This window comes from Oncorhynchus nerka, linkage group LG28 (assembly GCF_034236695.1).
Source record: "Oncorhynchus nerka isolate Pitt River linkage group LG28, Oner_Uvic_2.0, whole genome shotgun sequence".
NCBI lineage: Eukaryota > Metazoa > Chordata > Actinopteri > Salmoniformes > Salmonidae > Oncorhynchus > Oncorhynchus nerka.
Window position 1 is genome coordinate 22378417 of NC_088423.1, and position 27556 is coordinate 22405972.

At 42.1% G+C, this 27556-nt stretch overlaps 1 protein-coding gene across 1 annotated transcript in view; it reads right to left on the reverse strand.

Moving 5' to 3' along the window:
• ankfn1a (ankyrin repeat and fibronectin type III domain containing 1a) overlaps positions 1–27556 on the reverse strand; it is a 243850-nt gene that overhangs the window by 159591 nt on the left and 56703 nt on the right. The gene's annotated exons all lie outside the window — the stretch shown is intronic.

Here is a 27556-nt window from a genome sequence, read left to right on the forward strand (position 1 = left end):
TTTGTGCACGAGGGAATTGTCATGCTGAAACAGGAAAGGGCCTTCCCCAAACTGTTGCAACAAAGTTGGAAGCACAGAATCGTCTACAATGTCATTGTATGCTGTAGCGTTAAGATTTCTCTTCACTGGAACGAAGGGGCCTAGAACGAATCATGAAAAACATTCTCAGACCATTATTCCACTGAACTTTACAGTTGGCCTATGCATTTAGGCCAAACCTAGATTAGTTTGTCAGACTGCTAGATGGTCTAGTGTGATTCATCACTCCAGAGAATCCAATGGTGGCGAGCTTTACATCTCTCCAGCTGACGCTTGGCAATGCGCATGGTGATATTAGGCTTGTGTGGCCATGGAAACCCATTTCATTAAGCTCCCGACAAACAGTTAATGTGCTGACGTTGCTCCAGAGGCAGTTTGGAACTCAGTAGTGAGTGTTGCAACCAAGGACAGACTATTTTTACGCACTACACGCTTCAGCACCTATGAGCTGCTTAGCGGTTGTTGCTCCTAAACGTTTCCACTTCACAATAAGAGCACCGATAATTGACCAGGGCAGCTCTAGCAGAGCAAAAATTTGTAAAACTGACTTGTTGGAAAGGTGGCATCCTATGACAATGCCATGTTGAACGTCACGAGGTCTTCAGTAAGGCCATTCTACTGTCAATGTTTGTCTATAGAGAATGCATGGCGGAGTGCTCGATTTTATATACCTGTCAGAAACGGGTGTGGATGAAATAGCCAAATCCACTAATTTGAAGGGGTGTCCACACGCTTTATATATACAGTGCATTCAGAAAGTATTCAGACCCCTTTCCATTTTCCACATTTTGTTATGTTACAGCCTTATTCTCATCAATCTACACACAATACCTCATAATGACAAATTGAAAACAGGTCTTCGAAATAAATAAAACAATTCTAAACAGAAATACCTTATTTACATAAGTATTCAAACCCTTCGCTATGAGACACGAAATTGAGCTCAGGTGCATCCTGTTTCCATTGATCAGAGACCAGCTGTGGTTAAATTCAATTGAACGGACATAATTTGGAAAGGTCCCACAGTTGACAGTGCATGTCAGAGCAAAAACCAAGTCAGGAGGTCAAATTAATTGTCCGTAGAGCTCTGAGACAGGATTGTGTCGGGGCACAGATCTGGGGGAGGGTACCAAAACATTTCTGCAGCATTGAAGGTCCCCAAGAACACAGGGGCCTCCATCATTCTTAAATGGAAGAAGTTTGGAACCACCAAGACTTTTCCTAGAGCTGGACGCCCGGCCAAACTGAGCAATCGCGGGAGAAGGGCCTCGGTCATGGAGGTGAACAAGAACCCAATGGTCACTCTGACAGAGCTCCAGAGTTCCTCTGTGGAGATGGGAGAACCTTCCAGAAGGACAACCATCTCTGCAGCACTCCACCAAATCAGGCCTTTATGGTAGAGTGGCCAGACAGAAGCCACTCCTCAGTAAAAGGAGCATGTGGGCTGGCGTTTTCCAAAAGGCACCTAAAGGTCTGATGAAACCAAGATTGAACTCTTTGTCCTCAAATGTCAAGTCTGGAGGAATCCTGGCACCATCCCTACGGTGAAGCATGGTGATGGCAGCATCATGCTGTGGGGATGTTTTTCAGCGGCAGGGACTGGGAGACTAGTCAGGATCGAGGGAAAGATGAACGGAGAAAAGTACAGAGACATCCTGTCACGACATCCGCCGAAGTCAGTTCCTCTCATTACATTTCCCTCATTACTTGTCGTGTATTTAACCCTCTGTTCCCCCATGTCTGTGTGTGTAATTGTTTATTGTCAGGTTGGCACTCTTCCTGCTGGTTTGCGCCGGGTTATATTTTACACCCGTGCTTTTTGACAGCCTGTACTTTGTTATTTTGTACTTAGTGCTTCCTCACTTGTTCTGAGGGCATTTGTTTTGTGACGCGGTTGCGTTCTATTCATTTATTGCCTCAGTAGTGCCTTGTCCACTCATCTCTGCTCTCCTGCACCTAACTTCCTATGCACCAGCTACACTCACACCTTGACAGATCATTGATGAAAACCTGCTCCAGAGCGCTCAGGACCTCAGACTGGGGTAAAGGTTCACCTTCCTACAGGTCAATGACCCTTAGCAAACAGCCAAAACAACGTGAGTGGCCCAGGCAGAGCCAGGTCTTGAAATCGATCGAACATCTCTAGAGAGAGCTGAAAACAGCTGTGCAACGATGCTCCCCATCCAACCTGACAGAGATTGAGAGGATCTGCAGAGAAGAATAGGAGAAACTCCCCAAATACAGGTGTGCCAAGCTTGTAGCATCATAACCAAGAAGACCCGATGCTGTAAAGAGTCTGAATAGTTAAGTAAATGTCAGTTTTTTTATTTGTATAAATTTGCAAAAGTGTCTAAAAACCTGTTTTCGCTTTGTCATTATGGTGTATTGTGTGTAGATTGATGAGGGGGGAAACAATTTAATACATTTTAGAATAAGGCTGTAACATAACAAAATGTGGAAAAAGTCAAGGGGTCTGAATACTTTTCGAATGTAGGTTTACTGAGTAAGCTCAAGGGTTTCTAAGGTTTTATATGGCTATAGAACAAACTAGTTTCCTTGTATTCAGTTATTGCTGACGACGTCACTGTACACTATACAGTATTTCAATTAAAGAACATATTCCAAGAAACAATTCATTACACAAACACATCTTCCAATTGAAGAGAGACATTTTCCAAGAAACAATCATGAACTAATGCACTGGTGGCAGGGGGTAAATGCTCTGTTGTCGTAACAACGTGGCAGAATGCTAAGGGAAAATGACTATCATTTTAGCTGTGCGCTGATTTTAATAAACAGAAAAGACACAACCTTACTTATCGAAACAGGGATTTCTATTAGAAGATGGACAACGACGTTCAATTTAATTATATCCCATTATATTCACCTCTCTTCTATTTAAGCAATAAGGCCAGAGGCTGTGTAGTATATGGTCAATATACCACAGCTAAGAGCTGCTCTTAAGAACGACGCAACGCGCCGTGCTATATTGGCCATATCTCACAAACCCAGAGGTGCCTTACTGCTATTATATACTGTTTACCAACATAATTAGAGCAGTAAAAATAATTGTTTTGTCATACGTGGTATGTGGTCTGATTTACCATGGCTGTCAGCCAATCAGATTTCAGGGCTCGAACCACCCAGATTACGACTGTTTTATTCCAGTGCCTTCTCTGATGTGTTTCAGTGTGCTGTGTTGTACCAGTGTGTTTGAGCAGCAGTATAATGGATGTGCTGTGTTCTCTTTGTAAGGACAGATTATGTGTCTCCTGCCAGCTCTAAAATGAGACTATTGCTCATCAAACCACTACATGAGAAGAGTGGGAGCTGTAAGCATCACACACACACACACACACACACACACACACACACACACACACACACACACACACACACACACACGAGACAGTCGTGACTCTGAAATCATCCAAACCTCAATGCCCTCTCACATCGCTGTCGGCTACATGTCCGTCCCTGCGCAGTCTGATGTGAAACTGGAAGTAATAAATAACCTAACAACACAGATAATACATTATAGAAAGAGATCAAAATGTTCTATTTATAAAAGTCTAGGCGGTTGTACTCCGGGAATGCCTGCAGGGCACATGCACATAGGTCAAAATATCTGTCGCTCTCTTTCTTTCCCTCGCTCTTTCTCCCATGTTCTTTCTCCTTGCATAGCCTTGAAGCTCTCTGGAGTGGAATATGGTGTATTCTTCTCCCGGGGTAAGACGATTCAGAGTATGGCTAGTTAAGATGGCGTCAGCAGCAACTAGCAGCCAGGGCCGGCTCTTGTGTACCTCCTAATGGAGTGGTTCTAACAAGAATAAGAACAATGTCCTAATGTTCATGGTACTGCGTCAAAAACCAGGGCTCCTGTGAGGTCTGCACATGTTCTTAACTTGTGCTGTTTTATAAAGACCCTACCCTTTTGTCCTAGGAGCGAACATTTCTTCATGGTCATAGTTCCCTCACAATGAATGCTTTAGAAAATGTTAAGTGTACAGCTTGCATTACAGCCTCCACCTGTTTGTCTGTCGAAACAGTGCAGAGTGCAGAGCTACAGCAGGAGCATACCTAAACAGGTGTTGTCCGTCTGTCCATCTGTTACAGCTAAAGGTAGAGCTAGGTGTGCATACTAAAACAGCCCATAGGTAATGTTGTCCATCTGTCTGTCTGTCTGTCCCAGTGGAGGTATAGTGCTACCTCTGCATTCTGAAGTGAGAGGGAGGGATATTTAATACCCCAAGTGTCCCTATGCTGTTCAATAATAAACCACTTTGAGCACTTAAAATTCCCTTTCAATTAAATCCATTATAATTTACATTATAAAGCAATTACATGCATCGCTCACTGTATACCAGGGTCAGAAATAAGCCTGCCCATAAGACACACTCCACTGAATCAATAAGGAGGATGTCATTCTCATATGTCGTTTTTTTGTGCATTCTATACCCTATGGGCCCTGGTCAAAAGTATTGCACCGTTATGGGTCATTATACAGAAGTGGTGCAAATTGGGTGTTCCATTTTTATTAGATTTTTTTCACCAAACTAACTTTCAGCACACGTCTTCCAACGTACTGTATGTCACGTATACATTATACTACTCACACACTTTGTTTGTATTGCATATTTGAAATACTTACCTGAATTCCTTAACACCCCACAACATGAGTTACTACGGAAACATAGTGGAAAAGGTGCAATAAAGGTAAAACAATGCACAGTAGTGACCATTTTCATTAACTTTCTATTACAGATTAATTGTAGAAATAGAATTTGCATACATAAAAATACAAAATAACTAAAAGCACGGTTTTTAGCCTGATTTCAAAACATTTACATTTAATTTAGAGAAAATGTATCTCTATAATAGTTCTCTGTAAAATGTAAAACGTTGATTGTATGAATCTGAAACTTGTTGACTGACTGAATTATGTTGTTAGATGTTTAAATGATTACGTTATCTATCTTTATTTTGGCAAGATAACAGGTGTTTTGGTGTCAAGTATCAATCATAGTGATAAATGGAGGACTCTAGATGAATATAACTCATTTTAGAAAAGACATGGTCATTGATGGCATCCAGCATTTAAAAGTAGTCAACTAGGTGGAGATTCCTATAGGTTGAGATTGATCAGCCAATGATCATAGCGCAGGGATGGGCAACTCCAGTCCTCGGGGCCGGAGTGGTGTCACACTTTTTCCCTATCAAACACAGCTGATTAAACTAATTGCATTCTAATCTGAAAATCATGATTAGGTGATTATTGGAGTCAGGTGTGTTAGCTGGAGCAAAACACCAATCAGGCCCTTGAGGACTGGAGTTTCCCATCGCTGTCATAATGCATTGTCTTATTCAAATTGAGCTGCCTTTAAAGGCTAAGGTAATATCCACGAGCCAAGACTTATACCGGGACATTGGTCCCAAGATTCAGTCCAAGACCCAGTGAGTTGAGACCATGACAAGTTAAAACCAAATGTATGTGGTCTTGTGTGGTCTCAAGACCAAGACATCAAGAGTCCATTGGCCCTTTTTTAAATTGTAAGAAACTCAAGTAGAGTAAACTCTTCAGCCTGAAGAGCATTAGCAATGTCGGCCACTGATATTGGGCGATTACACCTGGCTTGCAGATGGTGTTCCAATTCCTCCCAAAGGTGTTTGATGGGGTTGAGGTCAGGGCTCTGTGCAAGTCAGTCAAGTTCTTCCACACCGATCTTGACAAACCATTTCTGTTTGGACCAGGAAAGGGCCTTCCCCAAACTGTTGCCACATAGTTGGACGCACAGAATCGTCTAGAATGCCATTGTATACTGTAGCGTAACTTCACTGGAACTAAGGGGCCTAGATCGAACCATGAAAGACAGCCCCAGAAAATTATTCCTCCTCCACCTAACTTTACAGTTAGTCACTATGCATTCAGGCTAGTAACATTCTCCTGGCATCCACCAAATCCAGATTCGTCCGTCGGACTGCCAATGATGAAGCAAAATAATCCTAACATGTCCACACCCTAATTATAGGCTAACAAATACCCAAATGGAGATTCAGTGAAAATAAAAATCTCATTGATTTATCAAGACCAGTCTCCATGCTTTTCTCAGAGCAGCGCGAAACGGTGCTGAAATAGTTGAACACACACGGGTATGCTACTGCTTCAAATCCTATTATAACAATTGGATGAATTTGGGTGGTCCAGTAAGCAACAGTTTGTTGCCTTCATTAACGGACTTTAATCCAATATTTCTGTCATTCAGTGATATTTATTCCTATAATAATTCATTATGGATCCATCCAGAAAAAAAATGAACGCATTTGGTGGACTCGGTAAGCGTCTATTTTCCTGCTGATAGCCCATCAAGGGTGCATGGCTTCTTTTGTATTCTAAAAAAGAACTCCAGCACAGAGAACAGAAAGGAGCCTTGAATAATTAAACATGCTGGTAAAATACTGTTAGACATGGGGATTATGTTCACGGACAGTGCTATTTGCCTGTGTTACGCCGTACACAAAAGCCCTGGAAAATGAACAGGCACAGTAGGCTACAACACTGTAAAGTAGGCCTAATAATGCTAAAAATAATGCTTAAATAAATCGACTGGTGGTCTTTACTGTATGCTGCACATTTTACATTGTATTCCATTTCCAGCGAGACTATTCAAGCTATCGACTCACTGATGGTTGAAGACGATGTACGATCGGCAAAGGCAATCTGGAATCTTCTGGCATCGCCGCACAACATCAACATCGCTCTAATCACAGTCAAAAGAGAGTTGAAGAAACTTGAGTGGACTTGAGTCAACCACTCCACAACCACTCCACAAATTTCTTGTTAACAAACTATAGTTTTGGCAAGTTGGTTAGGAAATCTACTTTGTGCATGACACAAGTAATTTTTCCAACAATTGTTTACAGACTATTTCAGATTATTTCACTTATAATTCACTGTATCACAATTCCAGTGGGTCAGAAGTTAACATACACTAAGTAGACTGTGCTTTTAAACAGCTTGGAAAATTCCAGAAAATGTCACGGCTTTAGAAGCTTCTGACAGGGTAATTGACATCATTTGAGTCAATTAGAGGTGTATCTGTGGATGTATTTCAAGGCCTACCATCAAACGCAGTGCCTCTTTGCTTGACATCATGGGAAAATCAAAAGAAATCAGCCAAGAACTCAGAAAAATAACTGTAGACCTCCACAACTCTGGTTCATCCTTGGGAGCAATTTCCAAATGCCTGAAGGTATCACGTTCATCTGTACAAACAATAGTACGCAAGTATAAACACCATGCGACCACGCTGCCGTCATACCGCTCAGAAAGGAGACGCGTTCTGTCTCCTAGAGATGAACGTACTTTGGTGTGAAAAGTGCAAATCAATCGCAGAACAAAAACAAAGGACGTTGTGAAGATGCTGGAGGACACGGGTACAAAAGTATCTGTATCCACAGTAGAGGTCGACCGACCAATCGGAATGGCTAAAAACAATCAATCTTAACCTGTTAGTCCTATAGGGGCAGTATTTCATTTTTGGATAAAAAGACGTGCCCGTTTTAAGCGCAATATTTTGTCACGAAAATATGCTCGAATATGCTTGGAATTGATAGCTTTGGAAAGAAGACAGTCTTACGTTTCCAGAAATGCAAAGATTTTCACTGTGAGTCCCTTAGAACAAATGTTTCGGGCAAAACCAAGATGTATGACCGACCAGGAAATGCACAGGATTTCTGAGGCTACGTTTTCCATGATCGCCTTATATGGCTGTGAATGCGACAGGAATGAACGGACTCTTTCTCTTGTTTCCCCAAGGTCTCTGCAGCATTGTGACGTATTTGTAGGCATATCATTGGAAGATTGACCATAAGAGACTACATTTACCAGGTGTCCCGCTAGGTGTCTGCGTGGCAATTGGTGCGCAAAAGTCAGGTCCCGGTATTTTTCCATTCAAATCTCAGAACAAACCAGGCTACAAGGACGGTGCTTTCAATGGAGAGAAATATGACAAACCACCTTCAGGATTGATTCAAACAACGTTTTCCATGTTTCAGTCGATATTATGGAGTTAATTCGGAAAAAAGTTCGACATGTAGGTGACTGAATTTTCGGTTAGTTTCGGTAGCCATATGCATAGTAACAAAAGGGAACGATGTGTCCTACACAAGAATCTTTCAGGAAAAACTGGACATCTGCTATGTAACTGAGAGTCTCCTCATTGAAACATCTGAAGTTCTTCAAAGGTAAATTATTTTATTTGATTCCTTGGCTGGTTTTTGTGAATATGTTGCGTGCTAAATGCTAATGCTAACGCTAAGCTAGCTATCACCACTCTTACACAAATTAGTGATTTTCTCTGGTTCTAAAGCATATTTTGAAAATCTGAGACGACAGGATTGTTAAGAAAAGGATAAGCTTGAGAACAGGCATATTTATTTCGTTTCATTTGCGATTTTTAAAAATCGCTAACGTTGCGTTATGCTAATGAGCTTGAGGCTGTAGTAACGATACCGCATGCGGGATGGGGCGGACTAAGAGGTTAACATAATCACTAGTTAACTACACATGGTTGATAATATTACTAGTTTATCTAGCTTGTCCTGCGTTGCATATAATCGATGCGGTGCCTGTTAATTTATCATTGAATCACAGCCTACTTCGCCAAACGGGTGATTTAACAAACGCATTTGCGAAAAAAGCACTGTCGTTGCAACAATGTGTACCTAACCATAAACATCAACGCCTTTCTTAAAATCAAAACACAAGTATATATTTTTAAACCTGCATATTTAGTTAAGGTTGTCTGCTAACATGAATTTCTTTTAACTCGGGAAATTGTGTCACTTCTCTTGCATTCTGTGCAACAGAGTCAGGGTATATGCAGCAGTTTGGGCCGCCTGGCTCGTTGCGAACTGTGTGAAGATCATTTCTTCCTAAGGAAGAAAGCCAACTTCACCAAACGGGGGATGATTTAACAAAAGCGCATTTTCTAAAAGAGTACAATCGTTGAGCGAATGTACCTAACCATAAACACCAATGCCTTTCTTAATATTAATACACAGAAGTATATATTTTTAAACCTGCATATTTAGTTAAAAGAAATTCATTTTAGCAGGCAATATTAACTAGGGAAATTGTGTCACTTCTCTTGCGTTCATTGCACGCAGAGTCAGGGTATATGCAACAGTTTGCAAACTAATTTGCCAGAATTTTACATAATTATGACAAAACATTGAAGGTTGTGCATTGTAACAGCAACATTTTGACTTATGGTTGCCACCCGTTAGATAAAATTCGTAATGGTTCCGTATTTCACTGAAAGAATAGACGTTTTGTTTTCGAAATGATAGTTTCCGGATATGACCATATTAATGACCTAAGGCTCGTATTTCTGTGTTATTATATTATAAATAAGTCTATAATTTGATAGAGCAGTCTGACTGAGCGGTGGTAGGCAGCAGCAGACTCGTAAGCATTCATTCAAACAGCACTGTCCTGCATCCCCCCCCCCCACCTTTATTTAACCAGGTAGGCTAGTTGAGAACAAGATCTCAATTGCAAGATAAAGCATAGCAATTTGACACATACAACAACACAGACTTACACATGGAATAGACAAAACATACAGTCAATAATACAGTAGAAAAAAGAAAACAAAAAAGTCTACATACAGTGAGTGCAAATGAGGTAAGATAAGGGAGGTAAGGCAATAAATAGGCAATGGTGGCGAAGTAATTACAATATACCCATTAAACACTGTAATGGTAGATGTGCAGAAGATGAATGTGTAAGTAGAGATACTGGGGTGCAAAGGAGCAAGATAGATAAATAAATACAGTATGGGGATGAGATAGATAGATGAGCAGATGCCTATGTACAGGTGCAGTGATCTGTGAGCTGCTCTGACAGCTGGTGTTTAAAGTTAGTGAGGGAGATATGAGTCTCCAGCTTCAGTGATTTTTGCAGTTTGTTCCAGTCATTGGCAGCAGAGAACTGGAAGGAAAGGCGATCAAATGAGGAATTGGCTTTGGGGGTGACCAGTGAGATATACCTGCTGGAGTGCGTGCTACGAGTGGGTGCTGCTATGGTGACCAGTGAGCTGAGATAAGGTGGGGCTTTACCTAGCAGAGCCATTTAGATCACCTGTAGCCAGTGGGTTTGGCGACGAGTATAAAGTGAGGGCCAACCAACGAGAGCGTAAAGGTCGCAGTGGTGGGTAGTGTATGGGGCTTTGGTGACAAAACGGATGGCACTGTGATAAACTGCATCCAATTTGTTGAGTAGAGTGTTGGAGGCTATTTTATAGATGACATCGCCGAAGTCGAGGATCGGTAGGATGGTCTGTTTTACGAGGGTATGTTTGGCAGCATGAGTGAAGGATGCTTTGTTGCGATATAGGAAGCCGATTATAGATTTAATTTTGGATTGGAGATGCTTAATGTGAGTCTGGGAAGAGAGTTGACAGTCTAACCAGACACCTAGGTATTTGTAGTTGTCCAAGTACTCTAAGTCAGAGCCGTCCAGAGTAGTGATGCTGGACGGGCGGGCAGGTGCGGACAGTGATCGATTGAATAGCATACATTTAGTTTTACTTGCATTTAAGGGCAGTTGGAGGCCACGGAAGGAGAGTTGTACAGCATTGAAGCTCGTCTGGAGGTTAGTTAACAAAGAGTCCAAAGAGGGGCCAGAAGTATACAGAATGGTGTCGTCTGCGTAGAGGTAGATCAGAGAATCAACAGCAGCAAGCGCAACATCATTGATGTATACAGAGAAGAATGTCGTCCCGAGAATTGAACCCTGTGGCACCCCCATAGAGACTGCCATAGGTCCGGACAACAGGCCCTCCGATTTGACACACTGAATTCTATCAGAGAAGTAGTTGGTAAACAAGGCGAAGCAATCATTTGAGAAACCAAGGCTGTTGAGTCTGCCAATAAGAATGTGGTGATTGACAGAGTCGAAAAACTTGGCCAGGTCGATGAATACGGCTGCACAGTAATGTCTCTTATCGATGGCGGTTATGATGTTGCTTAGGACCTTGAGCGTGGCTGAGGTGCACCCATGACCAGCTCTTAAACCAGATTGCATAGCGGAGAAGGTACGGTGGGATTCGAAATGGTAGGTAATCTGTTTGTTAACTTGGCTTTCGAAGACCTTAAAAAGACAGGGTAGGATAGATATAGGTTTGTAGCGGTTTGGGTCTAGAGTGTCACCCCCTTTGAAGAGGGGGATGACCATGGCAGCTTTCCAATCTTTGGGAATCTCAGATGATACGAAAGAGAGAGGTTGAACAGGCTAGTAATAGGGCATGCAACAATTTCGGCAGATCATTTTAGAAAGAGAGGGTCCAGATTGTCTAGCCCTGCTGATACGTAGGGGTCCAGATTTTGCAGCTCTTTCAGAACATCAGCTATCTGGATTTGGGTGAAGGAGAAATGGACAGGGCTTTGGCGGGTTGCTGTGGAGGGTGCCGGGGAGTTGACCGGGGTAGAGGTAGCCAGGTGGAAAGCATGGCCAGCCGTGGAGAAATGCTTTTTGAAATTCTCAATTATAGTGGATTTAATCGGTGGTAACAGTGAGAGACTTGTTTCTGGAAAGGTGAATTTTTAGAAGTAGAAGCTTGAATTGTTTGGGTACAGACCTGGATAGTAAGACAAAACTCTGCAGGCTATCTTTGCGGTAGATTGCAACACCGCCCCCTTTGGAAGTTCTATCTTGGCGGAAAATGTTATAGTTAGGGATGGAGATTTCAGGGTTTTTGCTGGTTTTCAGAGGCCAGGATTCAGACACGGCTAAGACATTTGTATTGCGCTATTTATGACTTCAAGCCTATCAACTCCCGAGATTAGGCTGGCAATACTAAAGTACCTCCAATAGACAACATCAAATAGTCAAAAGGTAGAGTGGGACAAAAAAGTATTTAGTCAGCCACCAATTGTGCAAGTTCTCCCACTTAAAAAGATAAGAGAGGCCTTTAATTTTCATCATAGGTACACTTCAACTATGACAGACAAAATGATTTTTAAAAATCCAGAAAATCACATTGTAGGATTTTTTATGAATTTATTTGCAAATTATGGTGGAAAATAAGTATTTGGTCACCTACAAACAAGCAAGATTTCTGGCTCTCACAGACCTGTAACTTCTTCTTTAAGAGGCTCCTCTGTCCTCCACTCGTTACCTGTATTAATGGCACCTGTTTGAACTTGTTATCAGTATAAAAGACACCTGTCCACAACCTCAAACAGTCACACTCCAAACTCCACTATGGCCAAGACCAAAGAGCTGTCAAAGGACACCAGAAACAAAATTGTAGACCTGCACCAGGCTGGGAAGACTGAATCTGCAATAGGTAAGCAGCTTGGTTTGAAGAAATCAAGGAAATGGAAGACATACAAGACCACTGATAATCTCCCTCGATCTGGGGCTCCACGCAAGATCTCACCCCGTGGGGTCAAAATGATCACAAGAACGGTGAGCAAAAATCCCAGAACCACACGGGGGGACCTAGTGAATGACCTGCAGAGAGCTGGGACCAAAGTAACAAAGCCTACCATCAGTAACACACTACGCCGCCAGGGACTCAAATCCTGCAGTGCCAGACGTGTCCCCCTGCTTAAGCCAGTACATGCCCGTCTGAAGTTTGCTAGAGACCATTTGGATGATCCAGAAGATGATTGGGAGAATGTCATATGGTCAGATGAAACCAAAATATAACTTTTTGGTAAAAACTCAACTCGTCATGTTTGGGGGACAAAGAATGCTGAGTTGCATTCAAAGAACACCATACCTACAGTGAAGCATGGAGGTGGAAAAATCATGCTTTGGGGATTTTTTTCTGCAAAGGGACCAGGACGACTGATCCGTGTAAAGGAAAGAATGAATGGGGCCATGTATCGTCAGATTTTGAGTGAAAACCTCCTTCCATCAGCAAGGGCATTGAAGATGAAACGTGGCTGGGTCTTTCAGCATGACAATGATCCCAAACACACCGCCCGGGCAACGAAGGAGTGGCTTTGTAAGAAGCATTTCAAGGTCCTGGAGTGGCCTAGCCAGTCTCCAGATCTCAACCCCATAGAAAATCTTTGGAGGGAGTTGAATGTCCGTGTTGCCCAGCAACAGCCCCAAAACACCACTGCTCTAGAGGAGATCTGCATTAAGGAATGGGCCAAAATACCAGCAAAAGTGTGTGAAAACCTTGTGAAGACTTACAGAAAACGTTTGACCTCTGTCATTGCCAACAAAGGGTATATAACAAAGTATTGAGATAAACTTTTGTTATTGACCAAATACTTATTCCACCATAATTTGTAAATAAATTCATTACAAATCCTACAATGTGATTTTCTGGATTTTTTCTTCTCATTTTGTCTGTCATAGTTGAAGTGGCAGGGACTGGGAGACTAGTCAGGATGGCGGGAAAGATGAACGGAGCAAAGTACATAGAGATCCTTGATGAAGATCTGCTCCAGAGCGCTCAGGACCTTAGACTGGGTTCTCCTTCCAACAGTGCCTTGACACAATCCTGTCTCTGAGCTCTATGGACAAATCCTTTGACCTCATGGCTTGGTTTTTGCTTAAATATGCACTGTCAACTGTGGGACCTTATATAGACAGGTGTGTGCTTTTCCAAATAATGTCCAATTAATTGAATTTACAACAGGTGGGCTCCAATCAAGTTGTAGAAACATCTCAAGGATTATCAAAGGAAACGGGATACACCTGAACTCAATTTAGAGTCTCATAGCAAAGGGTCTGAATACTTAAGATATCTGTTTTTTGTTTTTAATACATGGTTTTCCCTTCATCGTTATGGGGTATTGTGTGTAGATTGATGAGGGTTTTTATTTATTTAATCTATTTTAGAATAAGGATGTAACGTAACAAAATGTGGAAAAAGTCAAGGTGTCTGAATACTTTCCAAATGCACTGTATATATCTCTATGATGTCAGTTGTTTTGGTTTCGATTTGGAAAATGTTGACTTATTTTAGACTTTAAAGAATCCCCATAGCTAACATATGGGTGGCTATGTCATCCCCGCAAACATATGTTTTTGTCCCAAAACCGTACCATACACATTTCTTGACATATTAGATGTCGGTAGTGACACTTGTTAAAAATCCCATCACCTGGTGATATTTGTAGGGTTGTGGTTTAAGGCACCTTCATTCCACAGTCTTGTAACGTTTGTGTTTCAGAAGTTACATCAAAAGATGGGACAGCATAGTTTTGAGAAAGATGTTTAAAAATAAACAAAATAACTAATTAAATCAGTATCTTTCAATGTAATAATAGAACAACAAGCTGTTCTATTAAAATAATAGTGTTAAATCATGAATTGCTTTACGTTTAGGAGTCCGTGTTGGGGACAGCCACCTCTCAATAGAAATGTGTATAAAAAATGACTTTGTACTATATTAATTTAACAATATATTTCTTATTGCCTTGGATTGAAAATAAATGTCCTAAGTTCGGAGACTTAACAGGACACTTAATTCGTTTTTTTGTGTTGGGACTGCAATTTACACCACTTCTGTAGAATCACCCACATAGGGAATAGGGTTCCATTTGGAACAGCCCCCTGACTAGCATGTTGATATTTGGTGAATGTCATTCTCTCTCTAGGCTGCTCTGTACTGCTGTCCTGTCTCTTTAATGTCTGAGGTTCTCTCATTCTGCTAATTCAGTCACTGTGAGTGTGTGTACGCGTTCGTGCGTGTGCGTAAGGCAACAGATCGCAATACAACGGACTGATGCAGGTTCACCTCCTACAGCTCTGTAATTACTGAGGACAGAGAAAGAACCACAACCTTTACTGAAAGGGGAGAATTGAAAGAGAGAGAGAGAGTGTTTATTTCACTTTTGTTTATTATCTATTTAACTTGGGGGGAGAAAGAGAGAGAGGTGGGAGAGAGTGAAAGAGGTCAGAAAGAGAGATGGGATAGAGAAATAGAGGTGGAAGAGAAAGAGGCGGGAGAGAGAGGAGAGTGAGGTGGGAGAAAGGAAGAGAGGTGAGAGAGAGAGGCGTGGGAGAGAGAGAGGTGGGAGATAGCGAGAGAGAAAGAGGTGGGAGAGAAAGAGGTGGGAAAGAGAGAGGGAGATGGGATAGAGAGACCGAGAGAAAGGTGAGAAAGAGAGATGGGCTGGAGGGAGAGAGAGAGATGGGCTGGAGGGAGAGAGAGAAAGAAAGAGGTGGGAGAGAGAGAGAGAGATGGGAGAGAGACAGATGGAAAATAGAGAGAAAGAGGTGGGAAAGAAAGAGAGGCCAGAGAGAGATAGGTGTGAGAGACAGAGGTGTGAGAGAGAGAGGGAGGGGTGAGAGAGAGAGAGAGAGAGAGAGAGAGAGAGAGAGAGAGAGAATGAGATAAAGGCATCATTACATTTAATTGACTTGAATTCACAGACACAGAAAATCTATATTTATTATGGATATCATGAACTGCTTAGTTTAAATAATCTGTTTAAGTGGGAAATTGCCTGGTGCCCAGCAGGAGAGGTGTTGGCAGGCTGTGAAACACTAGCTGACCCAAACATAACACTTTTACGACTGTAGTATCTTTAATTAATCTTTCATCTTTGGTTTCCATCAATAAAAAAATCAGATAAAAAAAACGTCACGACAGGCCTAATGGAAACAGCTAATTTGTTGGTAAACTTTGCAAATGTCGACAAAGCAAAATATGGTAGACAAGGTGGGATAACGGTTTTGTTGGTGAAATAGATTATGCAACAATTGCTGTGAAATTGCTTTTAATGAGCAAATATTGACATAATAACCATCTTGTCGAGGCAAACTTGGAGTCACACGATGCTATGTTGTGTGCTCCTCCCACTGTGACTTGGGAAAAAACATTTTCGGACAAAAAGATGAACTTTATCGAACAAAACAAACATTTATTGTGTAACATGGAATCCTTGGAGTGCCACCAGATGAAGATCATCAAAGGTAAGTGATGAATTTTAACGCTATTTCTGACTTTTGTGACACCTCTCCTTGGCTGGAAAGTGTCTGTATGGTTTTTGTGGCTAGGCGCTGCCCTAACATAATCGCATGGTGTGCTTTCGCCGTAAAGCCTTTTTGAAATCTGACACAGCGGCTGGATTAACAAGAAGTTTATCTTTAAGCCTATGTATAACACTTGAATCTTTCATCAATATTTATGATGAGTATTTCTGTAATTTGATTTGGCTCTCTGCAATTTCACCGGATGTTTGTTTGAGACAATGCATTACTGAACATAACGCGTCAATTTAAACAGAGGTTTTTGGACAAAGATTAACTTTATCAAACAAAACAAACATTTGTGTAACATGGAGTCCTGGGAGTGCCACCAGATGAAGATCGTCAAAGGTTACTGATGAATTTTAACGCCATTTCTGACTTTTGTGACACCTCTCCTTGGCTGGAAAATGTCTGTGTGGTTTTTTGTGGCTAGGCGCTGTCCTAACATAATCGCATGATGTGCTTTCACCGTAAAGCCTTTTTGAAATCGGACACTGTGGTTGGATTAACAATACGTTTTTCTGTAAAATGGTGTATAATACTTGTATGTTTGAGGAATTTGGCATCCTGCAATTTCACTGGCTGTAGGCCAGGTGTTCCGCTAGCAGAACTCCCTTCCCAGAAAGGATATGTGTGTTCCCTTAGGCCACTATTCTACTACCACATATTTACAATACAAAATCTATGTATATGTGTGTGTAGAGTGCGTGTGTAATAACGTGAATATGTATGCGTGTGCCTGTGTGTGTGTCTTCACAGTCCCTGCTGTTCCAAGGTGTATTTTGTATTATTTTTTACATCTGATTCTACTGCTTGCATCAGTTACCTGACGTGGAATATAGTAACATGTAGTCATGGCTCTATGTGGTACTGTGTGCCTCCCATAGTCTGTTCTGGACTTAGGGATTGTGAAGAGACCCCTGCTGGGTACCGGAAATCCCCAAAAGTCCTCACAAGCATAGTAAAACAAGGTACTCTTTCCCTCTTTGGTACTTTTCCCACATCCCAATGAAGACAAAGGTTGTTTTATGCTTAGGGTTTAGGTTTACGGTTACAACTGGGGTAAGGGGTTAAGGTTAGGGGCTGGGGAAAAAAGGATTTTGAATGGAAATCCATTTTTAGGTCCCCACAAGGACAGTAAAACATATGCTGTATGTGTGTGTGTGTGTGGCTGCATGCATACGTGTGTGTGTGCATGTGTTCCTCCTAACAGTGCTCTCTCTGTAGGGTAAGAACACTACCTAAGGGCCCTTGGCCATCCCCTGGGAACACTCTCATACAGTAATGTACCCTACGGCCCTGTACAACTACATCTAGACAGGCTACTGCTTCTCATCGAGCCGGCTGTCAAGCCTGTCTCTCCCTACTCATGAGCTGATGGTTGGGTGAGCTGAATGTTTTAACATACTGTACCTTGTACTGAGCTAAAATAGAAATGCAACATGCAACAATTTCAAAGATTTTACTGAGTTACAGTTCATACAGGGAAATCAGTCAATTTAAATTAATTCATTAGGCCCTAATCTATGGATTTCACATGACTGGGAATACAGATAAGCATCTGTTGATCACAGACACCTTAAAAGAAAAGTAGGAGCGTGGATCAGAAAACCACTGAGTATCTGGTGTGACCACCATGTGCTTCACGCAGCGCGACACATCATCTTCACAGAGTTGGTCCGGCTGTTGATTGTGGCCTGTGGAATGTTGTCCCACTCCTCTTCAATGACTGTGCAAAGTTGCTCAATATCGGCAGGAACTGGAACACGCTGTCGTACACATCCAGATCATCCCAAACATGCTCAATGGGTGTCATGTCTGGTGAGTATGCAGGCAGGGTAAGAACTGGGACATTTTCAGCTTCCCGGAATTGTGTGCAGATCCTTGCGACATGGGGCCGAGCATTATCATGCTGAAACTTTAGGTGATCGCGGAGGATGAATGGCACATACAACCTACCACAGGATCTCGTCACGGTATCTCTGTGCATTCAAATTGCCATTGATAAAATACAATTGTGTTCTTTGTACGTAGCTTATGCCTGCCCATGCCATAACCCCACCGGAAACAACATTGACATAAGCAAGTCGCTCGCCCACCTGACGCCATACATGCCTTCTGCCAGGTACAGTTCAAACCGGGCTTCCTCTGTGAAGAGCACACCTCTCCAGCGTGCCAGTGGCCATAGAAGGTGAGCATTTACCCACTGAAGTCGGTGATGACGCCGAACTGCAGTCAGGTCAAGACGCTAATAAGGACAAAGAGCACGCAGATGAGCTTCCCTGAGACGGTTTCTGACAGTTTGTGCAGAAATTCTTCAGTTTTGCAAACCCATAGCTGAATGTGGAGGTACTGGGCAGGCGTGGTTACGCATGGCCTGTGGTTGTGAGGCCGGTTGGCCGTACTGCCAAATTCTCCAAAACAATGTTGGAGGCGGCTTATGGTGGAGAAATTAACATTAAATTCTCTAGCAACAGCTCTGGTGGACATTCCTGCAGCCAGCATGAAAATTGCACACTCCGTCAAAACTTGAGACATCTGTTGAATTGTGTTGTGTGACAAAACTGCACATTTTAGAGGGGCTTTTAGTGTCCCCAGCACAAAATGCACCTGTCTATATAATCTATAACCACAGTAAAACGAGTCCTATATCGACATAACCTGAAAGGTCACTCAGCAAGGAAGAAGCCACTGCTCCAAAACCGCCATAAAAAAGCCTGACTACGGTTTGCAATTGCACATGGGGACAAAGATCGTACTTTTTGGAGAAATGTCCTCTGGTCTGATGAAACAAAAATAGAACTGTTTGGCCATAATGACCATCGTTATGTTTGGAGGAAAAAGGGGGAGGCTTGCAAGCCGAAGAACACCATTCCAACCGTGAAGCACGAGGGTGGCAGCATCATGTTGTGGAGGTGATTTGCTGCAGGAGGGATTGGTGCACTTCACAAAATAGATGGCATCTTGAGGAAGGAAAATTATGTGGATATATTGAAGCAACATCTCAAGACATCAGTCAGGAAGTTAAAGCTTGGTCGCAAATGGGTCTTCCAAATGGACAAGAACCCCAAGCAACCTTCCAAAGTTGTGGCAAAATATCTTAAGGACAACAAAGTCAAGGTATTGGAGCATCACAAAGCCCTGACCTCAATCCTATAGAAAATGTGTGGGCAGAACTGAAAAAGTGTGTGGAAGCAAGGAGGCCTACAAACCTGACTCTGGTACACCAGCTCTGTCAGGCGGAATGGGCCAACATGCACCCATCTAAATTGTGGGAAGCTTGTGGAAGGCTACCCGAAACGTTTGACCCAAGTTAAACAATTTAAAGGCAATGCTACCAAATACTAATTGAGTGTATGTAAACTTCTGACCCACTAGGAATGTGATGAAAGAAATAAAAGCTGAAATAAATAATTCTCTCTACTATTATTCTACTATTATTTCACATTCTTAAAATAAAGTGGTGATCCTAACTGACCTAAAACAGGGAATTTTTACTAGGATTATGTAAGGAATTGTGAAAAACTGTGTTTAAATGTACTTGGCTAAGGTGTATGTAAACGTCCGACTTCAACTGTATGTAAATGGGGTAATTTCAGTTTTTCTACATTTCTAAAAAACGTTTTTTGCTTTGTCATTATGGGATATTGTGTGTAGATTGACAGGGATTGCTATTTATTTAACCCATTTTATAATAAGGCTGTAACGCAACAAAATGTGGAAGAGGTCGAGGGGTCTGAATACTTTCCAAAAGCACTGTATATGTTCTTCTCTAGAGCGCATGAAAATAACTCTGATTTAAGCGTATGTACTTTGGATGGTGCCCATATTGACCGTGTCCGTGCTTACAAATATCTGGGCATCTAGATAGACGAAAAGCATATTGATGAATTAGTTAAGAAGTTGAAAATAAAAATGGGCTTCTTCTATAGAAATCGGTCATGCCTCTCTCTTAATAGTAGAAAGCAGATTATTCGTTCGGCGTTCCTACCAGTCATAGACTATGAACGCAGCTGACACTTCATTGAATATTCAGTTTATCATAGAGCACTGCCAGTACTTGACTTGGTCAGAAGCTCACTGGAGCTGATGATATGTACAGTACATTTAGATTATTCCAGCTTAGTGCTAAATGTCTCTCTGTGAACATAAACTGATAACTGAATGTCTTTCTTTAGCACCATAACATCCCTAACAAGCGTGACCCTGTTCATACAGAGGTATCTTAATGTGGAGTAAATTATCATCACACACACACACACACACACACACACACACACACACACACACACACGTTTCTCACGGGAGGAGAAAGGAGTGGTCACAAACCAACGCTCAGCGTATCTGAACTAAAATAGCCCCACTCTCTCTCTCACAGACACACACTCTCTCTCTCTCCGCCCCAGACAGTCCAGCCCTCCTCAATTCACCTTGCTAATTTGAACAAGGCTTTATTTTGCTGTTTGTCAGCAGCTGAACTGTAGCGGGGTTGTTAGGCCTCTCCCATGGCTAATTAGGGGACCAATGCTAGCATTCATGGCCCAGCGCGGAGCCCCGTTCTTGGGGAGGCCGCGGCCGCGCTGTCCCTTCTGGCAGCCAGCTCCTGGCACCTCCAAGGCCCTGCGGCCGCCATATTAAGTGACTGCTGAAATTCATGGCCCTGCCTGCCTGCACTGTGCTGGGCTGCCCAGGGTAGGGGTGTGGGTTACTGTGTGTGTTGGGGAGAATGGGGGTTGTTGCCAATGACAACGCATGCGTTCTCAAACACCCTAGGGCAGGAACGACACATTAGTAAATACTGTGGCTACACTATTTCTTTATTTACTACTGGGAGGTGAGACGTGAGCAATTATACACAAAGTATGGAAGTGTGTGGTGTGTGTACGCAATATACTGAATGTTATGTATGCATTTTTGTGTGTGTCAGTTGGTGTGTGTGAATTCATATCTTATTCACATACACACTGAGCAGGGAGGAGGTGTGTATATGTGGGCAGAACAGCCATTCTCCTTTCTGAGCGGTTTTGTTTGAGGGGATTAGTCTCAATAAAATGTCCATTTGAATTCATCCAACTAATATTTCTTGCTGGGGGTAATGCATGGAGCTGAACAACACTTTAAATGGTGTTCAGAACAGCCTGCTTGACTTGTCCCGTGATATTATTTGTCCATGGGGAATAGGTTGGTTAACACACCCTCTGTACTGTCCTGCATGGGTCTCTGTGTGTGTGTGTGCATAGAGAAACAGAGACTAATGACATAAATAAGCTAAACATAAATGAGTAATACACATCTCCGTGTATGTGATGTGCAGTTACACTATCCAGTTTTCTAATGTATTAGGACTGATGAAGATTACATACATTACAACGGGTAATTTTCCTGAGAAAATATAGTGTGCTTGCTTCAGCTGTCCAAAATCATGTTGTAATTTACAAGGGACATGCAGCAGCGATGGAAAAAGTACCCAATTGTCAAAAGTAAAGATACCTTAATAGAAAATGACTCAAGTAAAAGTGAAAGTCACCCAGTAAAATACTACAAGTCTAAAAGTATTTGATTTAAAATATACTTAAGTATCAAAAGTAAAATGTAATTGCTAAAATATTCTTAAGTTTCAAATGTAAAAGTATAAATCATTTAAAATTCCTTATGACGCAAACCAGATGGCACCATTATTTTACGGATAGCCAGGGGCACACGCCAACACTCAGACATAATTTACAAACAAAGCATTTGTGTTTAGTGAGTCTGCCAGATCAGAGGCAGTAAGGATGACCAGGGATGTTCTCTTGATAAGTGTGTGAATTGGAAAATGTTCCTGTCCTGCTAAGCATGCAAAATGTAACATGTACTTTTGGGTGTCAGGGAAAATATATGTAATGAGTAAAAAGTACATTACTTTCTTTAGGAATGTAGTGCAGTAAAAGTAAACGTTATCCCCCAAAAATTATAGTAAAGTAAAGTACAGATGCCCAAATAATCTACTTAAGTAGTACTTTAAAGTAATTTTACTTAAGTATTTTACACCACTGCTATACAGTATGTTGGGCACCAGGGTTTTTGACATAAACCTGCAAATGACCATCTGTTTTCATATCATGAGTAGGACCCTGAGTTTTCCTGACCAAGTGAGAAGACTGTAGCTAGGACCCCAAGATAATCCTGGCTGGGTCAGGAATAACTCCTGTCCCTAGCCAAAGGCCACACACAATGTAACTCCTGCACCAGTAAGTTACTATATACAGTGCTTTTTATTTTTACATTTTGTTACATTACATCCTTATTCTAAAATATATCAAATATTTTTCTCCCTCATCAATCTACACACAACACCCCATAATAACAAAGCGAAAACAGGTTATTTGAATTTTAAAAAACAAAATCAGATCCCCTTCACTATGAGACTCTAAATTGAGCTCAGGTGCATCCTGTTTCCATTGATCACCCTTGAGATGCTTCTACAGCTTGATTGGAGTCCACTTGTGGTAAAGTGTATTGATTGGACATGATTTGGAAAGGCACACACCTGTCTATATAAGGTCCCACTGTTGACAGCGCATGTAAGAGCAAAAACCAAGCCATGAGGTCGACGGAATTGTCTGTAGAGCTCCGAGACAGGATTGTGTCGAGGCACAGATCTGGGGAAGGGTAGCAAAACATTTATGCAGCATTGAAGGTCCCCAAGAACACAGTGGCCTCCATCATTCTTAAGTGGAAGAAGTTTGGAACCAACAAGACTCTTCCTAGAGCTGGCCGCCTTGCCAAACTGAGCAATCGGGGGAGAAGGGCCTTGGTCAAGAAGGTGACCAAGAACCCGATGGTCATTCTGACAGAGCTCCAGAGTTCCTCTGTGGAGATGGGAGAACCTTCCAGAAGAACAACCATCTCTGCCATCTCTCCATCAATCATGCCTTTATGGTAGAGTGGCCAGACAGAAGCCACTTCTCAGTAAAAGGCACAAGACAGCCCGCTTGGAGTTTACCAAACGGCACCTAAAGACTCTCAAACCTTGAGAAACAAAATTCTCCAGTCTAATGAAACCAAGATTGAACTCTTTGGCCTGAATGCCAAGCAACACATATGGAGGAAACCTGGCACCATCCCTATGGTGAAGCATGGTGGTGGCAGCATCATGTTGTGGGGATGTTTTTCAGGAAAGATGAACAGAGCCAAGTACAGAGATCCTTGAAGAAAATCTGCTCCAGTACGCTCAGGACCTCAGACTGGAGTGAAGATTCATCTTCCAACATGACAACGGCCCTTAGCACACAGCCAAGACAACACAGGAGTGGCTTCGGGACAAGTTTCTGAATGTCCTTGAGTGGCCCAGCTAGAGCCCGGACTTGAACCCAATCGAATATCTCTGGAGAGACCTGAAAATAGCTGTGCGGCAACACTCCCCATCCAACCAGACAGATCTTGAGAGGATCTGGGAGAATGGGAGAAACTGATTGGACATGGTTCGCGCTTTCAGTTTTTGAGCAAAACACTGGATTTAACCATGGCAAGGTGAATATGTCAGAATACAAACAATGGTCATTCCATCCGCGAAGCAATCAAACAGGCAAAACGTCAGTATAGAGACAGAGTGGAGTCGCAATTCAATGGTTCAGACACAAGACGTAAGTGGCAGGGTCTACAGACAATCACGGACTACAAAAGGAAAACCAGCCACGTCACGGACACCGTCTTGCTTCCAGACCAGCTAAACACGTTCTTTGCCTGCTTTGAGGATAACACAGTGCCACCGACACGGCCAGCTACCAAGGACTTCATGATTGTGTCCCACTTGTTGTTGATTCTTCACAGAAAAATACAGTTTTATATCTTTATGTTTGAAGCCTGAAATGTGGCAAAAGGTCGCAAAGTTCAAGGGGGCCGAATACTTTCGCAAGACACTGTACATTTTAGAATAAGGCTGTAACGTATAAGAGATTTGAATACTTTCCCGAATGCACTGTATATAGTTCATACAGTAGCATTAAATCAAATCAAATTTAAATCAAATCAAATTTGTCACATTCTACAACTCCCTCTTGACTTCCAGAAATGTGTTTTTGTCAGCACACAAACACAAGATGAATTAGTTAGGAGACATGTGCACCGGTACTTGTACCTGATAGTGTTTACAACTACCCACTGTAACATTTGTCTATCTTGCAATAATACATGGATTGTACAGAAAAGCCCCAAACAAACAAGCAATTTGTTCAGTTACATTTTGGGATGCTCCTGGATAAAAGCAGAGAGGCACTGAGAGTCTGGAAATGTACCCTGTTATATAGGAATTCAATGGCAGTCAGTCAAAGTGACACGGACAGAAAGGTTTGATGTTTATTGTTGTGCTCAACAGGGATCATCTGGAAAATAAACCCCAGCATTGACTCTCTGTCATAATAAAGGGGGGGGGGGGGGGAAACAGGGTGATAGGAAATATGGAGCTGGAGACTAAGGTAAATAGATAACCCCGTCACCTCAAAAGTAGTAGCAGGAGAAGAGGTCCAGAATAGACTTAAGAGTCAGAGAGGACAAGCTTGACCCCTCTTAGTCTTTAGGGGAAACACCCCCACTACACTACATTGAAAAAAATCAACAGCTCAAACAAGGACCATTCCACATGGCAGCCTAATGAAAATATGTGCGTAGAATTAGTGAGATGTGTGTCTAGAGAAAATGCGTGTGAAAGTGTGTGTAGACTGTGTGTACAGTGTGTGGGATTATTTGCCACTGAGCTGTGGGGACTGCGTTTCTGCGGTGTGTAATGTGTGTGTGTGGCTGAGTGTGTGTGTGGTGGACAGTGTGTGTTTTATGCTGTGGTGTTTGACTAATAGACAGGCTGAAGGTGGGTCTGGACTCCTGATGGCTGTGGCAGACACCGGAGAATACACCCTGAGCACGAAAAGAGGAGAAGGAGGAGACGAGAAAAGAAGGGGAGTGGGGGGGGGGCAGTTAATAACATTACAGAACAACAGTGTTACAAAATAAAACTTCCCCTGCAGCTCCACGCTCAAATGATTATATTTACAAAGTAGAAAGACAGATCTTTTCCTCCTCACAACAGGCTTCAGTCAGACCGCATCGAGGCCATTTCAGAAGCCCGCCTGCCACCTGTCGTGCTGTGCTGTGCTGTGCTGCACTGCGCTCCTCTCAAAACCGAGACAAACTTTCCACAAAAACAAAAGGCCATTCCCGCTCGTCTTTTATGACACCCAAGGCAAATAGAGCTGTGGATTTTCCATCGGGAGCCTAAGTGACGGGCCTGGGAGAAAAACACTGGAATAGTTGTGTCACTAAGCGGTCTGTCTCTCTCCGTCTCTCTCTCCTACTTTAGAGACATTGGTTACATTTTTACCTGATTTTTTTATTTATTTATTTTATTTCACCTTTATTTAACCAGGTAGGCTAGTTGAGAACAAGTTCTCATTTGCAACTGCGACCTGGCCAAGATAAAGCATAGCAGTGTGAACAGACAACACAGAGTTACACATGGAGTAAACAATTAACAAGTCAATAACACAGTAGGAAAAAAAAAATGGGCAGTCTATATACAATGTGTGCAAAAGGCATGAGGAGGTAGGCGAATAATACAATTTTGCAGATTAACACTAGGGTGATAAATGATAAATGATAAATGAAGGGAACTCATCCGGTATGACTAACTCATCCGGAATGACATTTCTGCTATGGCTAGAGGTAAAATACATTGGCTGTTCCTCAAATTACACCATTTGCCCAAATAGTGCATTAGTTTGGGATAGAGCCATTATTTCTTTGTATCTGGCTCTGGCTAAAAGCAGTGCACTACATAGGTAATAACTAGATGCCCTTATTCTAAGAATGAGTAAGGAGAAAGAGAAAAGGCCAAAAAAGGAAGTAGATGTGTTTTTATGACATCCTCTGTGAGTCAGCAGTCCCATAGCTCTACCCAGGATTCATAGGGAGATTTGGACCTGATATTGACAGTTACGGGTAACAATGGCTGACTTACTGGAAGATGGTCCAGAAACAGAGGGGCTTATCAGCCAGGACATATGGAGATAATATCCAACTGACATGATTGAAATTCAACTGTAATGAGACAAAGAGAAAATGCAGTAGAATGTTTGGCTAAAACATAGAATGAACATGCTTAGAGGGCTTGGAAGTGATCAGGCCTACTTATTACCTAAACATCAATGGTGGCAAAAACAAATCCCCCTTAAATACGATCTCTCAAGGACATCATTCTGTCAACTAGAGTTTCAATGTTACATCAGAGACGCTGGGACTTTCTTCCCACACACATTAGACCCGTTTCCTAATCAGCCACACAGTCAGTCAGGGAAAACTTTGGGCGGCCATGGTAATGTCAGAGGAGGATATTAGATCTGGCTATGATACAGTTGCTTAGCGACTGCTTCACACCGTTTCAGACTGACGTATGACTCTATATGTAATGCGATTCAATACTGTGAGTTTATTAAGATTCCATGGTCCAAACATATTGCTCACCATATGTCTGCTGTAGAGGGACAAGAGAGAGCCATGAGAAAATGAGCTTGCTGAAAACAAATTGGCTCCTTATTTAAAAAGAAGACAGAGAACAAGAAATTAAGGAAAAACATTGAAGTTTTGGTGTTGGTAGAGCAAACTAAGGCAAAAATATTATTAGGATACTGTCAAAACGATACGACAGTATTTATTGTCAAAAATAATATTCAGATATGTAACTGCATCGATCTTTCCCCCATCACTAGGATTATTGTGGTATGTCAATACTGTAGCTGGTGATCAGTTTGAAAACCCAGCACCGAGCTTCTGCTTCACGGCAACAAAATACACATCATTGCACCAAAGCGATACATTGCTCTGTATAGCTCTTGCTCCATTAATCTTTCCTCGATTCCTCCCATTCTCTCTCCTCTCATCCTTCTCAAAACTGAAGAAAGTCAGAGTGGAAGGACTTTGGACCTTCTAATCAAATACAATTGAGAAGGAAGCAAAGATAGAGGACGCAATGAGGTCCCTTCCATAACCCATCATCTTGAAGTGGAGAGACAATTCATCAACTCTTGGAGGACAATGGAAGTGAATAAAAAAAGCGTATTTATTGCTCAAAGTTTCGGCTTTTTGCCACCTTCAGAGTTTTTTCTACAACTGCCATTATCCTCCTAGAGTTGCTGAATCTCCCTTTTACTTCAGGTTGCTCCTCAATTCATGCACTTTGGTTGGAGGGTTATGCCAGTGTTCCCTTCCCATAACCACTCATCTTCACAGGGTCAGAAGGGGTCAACTAAAGAATACCTCCTCTAACCCCTCATCTTTAGGTCCTGTTGCCAACCAGGAGAAAATCAAGGCCTTTCTCACTGCAATAAAGGTCAAGCTGTTTGAAAACCTACCACAGAGCAACTGCACAGCAACCAAAAACACTTCATTGTGCCAAAGCACATTACTCTGTATGGCTCCTTCACAAGTTATCTTTACTCGATTCCTCCCATCCACTCTCCTTGCCTCCTTTTAAAAACCCAT